This window comes from Neovison vison, chromosome 11 (assembly GCF_020171115.1).
Source record: "Neovison vison isolate M4711 chromosome 11, ASM_NN_V1, whole genome shotgun sequence".
Classification (NCBI taxonomy): domain Eukaryota; kingdom Metazoa; phylum Chordata; class Mammalia; order Carnivora; family Mustelidae; genus Neogale; species Neogale vison.
Window position 1 is genome coordinate 128,019,534 of NC_058101.1, and position 6,342 is coordinate 128,025,875.

Sequence of the window (6,342 nt, forward strand, 5' to 3'; positions counted from 1 at the left end):
CCCAGACAATTCAAAGGAACAAATCTAAAATCTATAGGAATCGCAAATTGGTTTGTTCACCTTATTCAAAAATAATATTAGGAACATGCTCAACTCCACAAGGAACATGTGATATGTATTTCTGAAAACAGTATTATGCGTGTAATTAACAAGGCATGTAGTCTGAGCAAAATCTCTATATCAACAAGAAAAACAATTACACTGTTATCAGTGATGGATAAAAGTAGTCAAATACAGGGCCCCTGGGTGGCTCAGTGGCTTAATGCCTCTGCCTTTGGCTCAGGTCCTGATCCCGGGATCGAGCCCTGCATCATCATCATCATCATCATCACCGTTATCATCGGGCTCTCTGCTCAGCAGGGAGCCTGCTTCCCTCTCTCTCTCTGGCTGCCTCTCTGCCTGCTTATGATTTCTGTCTGTCAAATAAATAAATAAAATCTTAAAAAAAAAGAAAAAAAAGTATGCCATATTCAGATTCTTCTGTAATTCAGTAACATAAAGTTTGAAAGTGTGAAAGAAATTAAGCTGTCAGTGGAGAAAAATTTTCACTCAAACTATAACAGGAAAGTTGGTTGAATTATTCAATAATTATCTTTGTCATTTAGAGTATTCTTAAATTATTGTTTTATTGACAGACACACAAAGAATTAAGAGAAACAATAGCAGCTGTTAATAGTTATTAAAAAAACAAACAAACCTTCTGCAAGTCTAAAAAGGTAGCATATTGGTTCCCCTTGTCTAATAGAAGTTTAAATATTTTCTGAGAGTCTACCACTGACATGATATTTATGAGTGTGTAGCATTTTGAAGCCTTAACATGTAGCTTTTAGAAATGTCCCTTTTTGGGAAGTGCTTTTTGCTTGTCAGTACCTTATCAATTAGTCTTCTATGACATTATACAGCCTTAGTTTCCTTTTGGATAATGCTAGTTTTTTTGTTAATGTACACAGATTCACTGAGTCACTTTGCTCCCCAAATGATGATTATACAGAATCTAGTCTCAGAAGAGAATTAAACTCATTTGTTCTGGTCTGAAAGCAAAGAAAAATGGAATATATTTTTGTACCATATAATCTTCCATTATAGGTTTTCTGAATAAATTGTGCACTTGAATTAGGTTATTACAGTAGTTATGTGTGTCACAGAAAATGAATGATTAAATGAATTAGTGAATGTATAAATGGACATCTCTTGTGTTTTGCAAATCATCCTTTTGAATGACAGGCTAAGTGAGAACATTTAGAAGTGCCACATATATCAATTCCTGGTACCCATCATCAATCAAGGCATATTTTTTACCTCATCACTGTTTTTTTATAATGCTAATATTCTAGACTCCCCAGTGGAAATAAATTCTGGCTCTCCTCTGCTATTTATACAAACAATTCCTAAATCTACATTTATAGCTACATTCTATCTTCTGAACTCCAGATGTATATTTCAACTATCTAATGAAAATGTATACTTCTATACTTCTATTTGTGTCACATAGATAAAAATGTCTATAGTTGTATACCCCAAGAATATTGCATACATGGAATAGCTATCCTTTAACTCATTTTTCCCACCCTAATCTTCTCATGTTTCCTTCCTCATCAAATGGCATTATTAACCCAGCTAAACAAGAAAACTAAACACAATACTTCTAGCCCTTCTCTTTCTCCACTCCCTACATCAAATTAATTGCTTCTTTCCTAATAGAGTGGAGAAGTGAATGGACTTGAGAATCAGACCCTGGATTTAAATCCCTATTCCTCTCTTGGTGTTATGTGACCTTGAGCTTCTTTGAGTCTTAGATTCTTTATTTTTAAATTACTTTAAGACATAATTTTAAAATAAGATTTCTCATTTAAAAATATCTACCTCAGTCAAAGAAGAAGTAAATAGATGTTCTACATTCATGTATAGCAAGACTCAATATTGTCAAAATGTCAGTTCTTCCTTATTTAGTCCATAGATTCAATGTAATCCTGATCAAAATCCCTGTTGGAGAGGCTAAAGACCCAGAATAGCAAATACACTAAGTTTCAAAAAGACTTAGTAGCTAAGTAAGCTTAGTAACCTCCCATTGGCCAAAGAAGAGAAAATTTTACAATTTAAAAATTAAATAGGAGGAACACAGAGGGTATTTAAGGCAGTGAAAATACTATGTATGATACTATGGTGATAGATGCATGCCATTATACATTTATCCAAACCCCTGAAATGTATAGCGCTAAGAATGAATGTTGATGTAAATTTTGGATTTGGGTGATAATGATGTTGCAGGTTCATCAGTTGTAGAAAATGCACCACAATGGTGGGGAATGTTGATAATGAGAATGGTTATGCATGTGAGAACAGGAAGTAATCTCTGTATCTTCCCCTCAGTTTTGCTGAGAATTTTAAGCTCTTCTTAAAAAATTGTCTTAATAAAAAAAATCCAATTCATAGAAATTTGGGATGAATAAATGCCATAATGCATGAAAGCATTCACTACAGTGTCTAACAAGCAGTACTTAATAATAGTTGGATATTCTTCTACCTACTATTAATATTATTAAATATGTTTCAAACCCTTCTACTCATTCTGTTATTTCTACCTTTCCCATAGTTTATTCCAACTCATGTTTTACTGGAACACTACAATTACTAAGTACTCTGATCCTATTTTCACTCTCGAATGCTCCCATCTATTATGCTCTGTGATTTCCCTTACGTTCAGGGCTTTACATGTTATTTTCCTTTCTCTGCCTTAATCCATCTTCTCTTCTCATCCTAACCTTTCTAGCACTTACTTATATTTTGGTTTATAAATTAAATGTCAGTTTTTCTAAAAATTCTTCTCTGACTCATAACCATCTCCAATAGAAGCTATTTCATACCATTTATCATTAAATGTGTTCTACAAATTTTTCTTTCTGCCTTCTTTTCTATACTCCTCATCAGATGGTAAGATTCTTGAGTTCTAGAACCATATATTCCAGGTTAACTATGATATTCTCGGTGCTTAGCCTAATGATCTTTACATAGGTACTCAACAAGTAGCTTTTTTTAAATAAATTAATTCCTAATCTATCCATTTTTTAGAAGATTTTGTTTATTTATTTGAAAGAGAGTAAGCAAGAGAGAAAAAGAGAATGAGCAGGGGGGAAGGGCTGAGGGAGAGGGAAAAGCAGACTTTCCCCAGGGCTCAACGCAGGACTCCTAGATCATGACCTAGGCTGAAGGCAGACACTCAACCGACTGAGCCACCTTGACACCCCCAATCTATCCATTTTTGCTAAGCCATTAGTAAGGGACAGTAGATTCTGGCTATAGTTTCCATAAATCCTGGCATCTTGATTCTGCTCCTTAGAAGCTATTGGAAGTTTTCTGTTTACTAATTTTGTTTTTATTAATAGAATTCCATGATAATCAAGTACAGACCTTTGATATATTGTTTCCCAATTCTATTCTATTTGTTACAGTGTAATGGTTCTTTATAAATATTAGAATTTACCAATACTTTCCCAGTAACTGCTATTAATATCTATAAAAATTCTTCTTTAGTTTTCAGGAAAATATCTCTGCTGAAATACACTCCCATTTGTGTTTGGAGAGGTTTAGTAGGTGATATAGAATGTAGTAAAGAAAATATGTAACTTCAGAACACACATGTTGAGATTGCAAGCCTCCCATAGTACTTAAGAGATCACATTTTCCTAAAATATACAGTACAATGAGAGAATCCAATACTTCTGACTTCCATTTGGGAAACATGACAAACAAAGGTCGTCAATCTGTTCTCAAAAATAGCTTGATGTTTAGACTCAAAACCTGTGAAAATATTTCTTATCTGTGGTGATCTAATATGGCTCTGAAAGTTCCCATTAGTCAAGGTGCAAGGTTAAGGAAATGAATCTGCATCCACTGGTTGGGAAAAATAAGTGAGGAGACAACTGGGAAGAGATATAAAATTTCTCCTCTTTGTTATTTTCACTTGAAGCAAAAAGTACAGATGTCTTTCAGTTCAAGCTGATTCCACTCCTAATGCCCGATTCTTCAGCCTGCAGTTCTATTTCACTTTATTTAATGATTACCTCCTTGAATGCAATCACTGCTAGATTCATCTGTCCCATTTCCCCTTTTATTGATCTCATACTTCAGACCTGCTTTTTTATTTACTTTCCCATATGCCTAACTCTAGGGGAACAACTCCTGTAGGTGTTAAAAGTTTAATTTTTTCTATTATGAGGAATTCAACTTGTAAGAGAGCACTATGTTTCTCTTAAGAACATTTTCTTTATTTTCCTTCCTCAGGATGTACATAAAAATGATACAAATTATTCCCTATATGTTCTCCAAAGTGTTTCCTTGAAACACTAATCCCTGCGTTGTTAATGCGGTCAAACACATTTAGTAAATACATTTTAAAGGCTGCATATCTCTTTATTGTAAGATTTCTCAGAGGTTTTAATAACTTAATGTGAATTGTGACTTTCTAAAACAACATAATGTATGTGATATTTCTCAAATTTATTTGCTACTTTGTTTCACATATTTTCTCTGAACCTTTTGTGGAACTTTTCATAGAAAAGACTACACTAGGGGCACCTGGGTGGCTCAATGGATGGCTCAGTGAGTTAAGCCTCTGCTTTGGCTCAGATCATGCTCTCAGGGTCCTGGGATCTATCCCTGTATCAGGCTCTCTGCTTGTCAGGGAGAGTGCTTCCTCCTCTCACTCTCTCTGCCCACTTGTGATCTCGGTCAAATAAGTAAATTAAATTGTAAAAAAAAAAAAAAAAAGAAAGAAAGAAAGGAAAAGAAAAGACTACATTAAATTTTTCTGGCATCCATACAATAACTTTTAATTATTACTCAGTTTTTAATTAAATAAGGCAAAAACTTTAGTAAATTACTGTACCAGTAGTACTTGCCCAAGGGCTTTATTCAATTAAGGCCAATTCATTTTTCATTTGAATTTTAAAAAATTCATATTAAAACTTGATACATAGAAATGAGTTTCCTGATTTCATTTATTGTAATACGTTGCTCCAAAGAGTGAATCCTATGTTAAAAGCCAAAAAACAAAAACAAAAACAAAACTAACTTTTCCACACCATCCATATTATTTATTGCCTTCAGTCAGAAAGGAAAGAAGATCTACATTTAATTCTACTCATCTTTAATTCATTGATTGAGCCAATTCAACAATGACTACTATATAACAATTAGTTCAATAAAAGTTGAAAATACAATGATGAAAGAAGAAACTATTCTCATGGAACTTTTGGCCAGGTAAAATACAAGACTTTGTTAGACAAGGCAGTATTTCAGCTAATACCTGAGGGACAAGTAGACAAGAGATAGAGAGCTTTCAGTACTTGCATCTAGGGGCTACAAATAGCTCTGCTCTTCTGAAGGGAACAGTGTGAGGAAAAGAACAGTGTGAGGAAAAGAGGACATTCTTAGTACATGTTTCCTATTATATGCTGCAGCTTTAGTCTCTTTCAAAGTCAGCATTTTAACTTGATCTCATACTTTTCTGATATCTTTTTTACAAAAAGTAAAAGCTATGCTTAGTGGATTGATTCTTCAGTGCAGTAATGACTCTTTAAGAACAAGACTCTTGCTCATGTATACACTCACAATATTGTAGAGGAGAGCTATGTGAGGGGATGAACAGCAGCTCTATTTTTGTAATACTAAATATGAGGGAAAATGGAACACAAAACTTGGAAGAGAGAAAATATTCGATGAGATAGTGAAGGTAAGAGAGATAATAAGTTTTAGGAAGAAATCATATTTTTTCATTACACACCATAAAAAGTATGAACTCTTACTATTCAGTGTTAATGAAAACTGGAAAACACATGTATACTGAGTATTATCTTGAGCAAAAGGGAAAGATACATCAATAGAATTTTAAGTATAAAAGATTTCTTCAGTTTGAAAGCAAAAGATAAAGGCAAGTACTTAAATCTAAGTGATGCCAGAACTCACAGAGCAAGTTTATAGTCTTCCCATCTGGAAATCTTTCTTGTCATTTCTTTATCACACTTGCCTAAGATTTTCTCTTTTCTCTAACATAAGCAAAGCTCCATTGAAGTTTTCTAAACCTAGGGGGAAAAAAAAAAAGGATTAAGGAAACTAATTTACTGAACCAAGTGGCAGGGTTTTCTGAACTTCTTGAAAGGCATGTCATTGAAATGTAGAAGGATGATCTGAGGTTTGCAAAAGAAAAAGAAAAGAGAAGGTATTAAAAGAATTGTTTTTCTGAAAAGCTTCGTAGATGTGGACTGGAATAGGATGGAAATAATTGCTAACTTATACAGCTATTTCTGTGAACCAAATAGTGTTCTCAGTACTGCATATATTCAA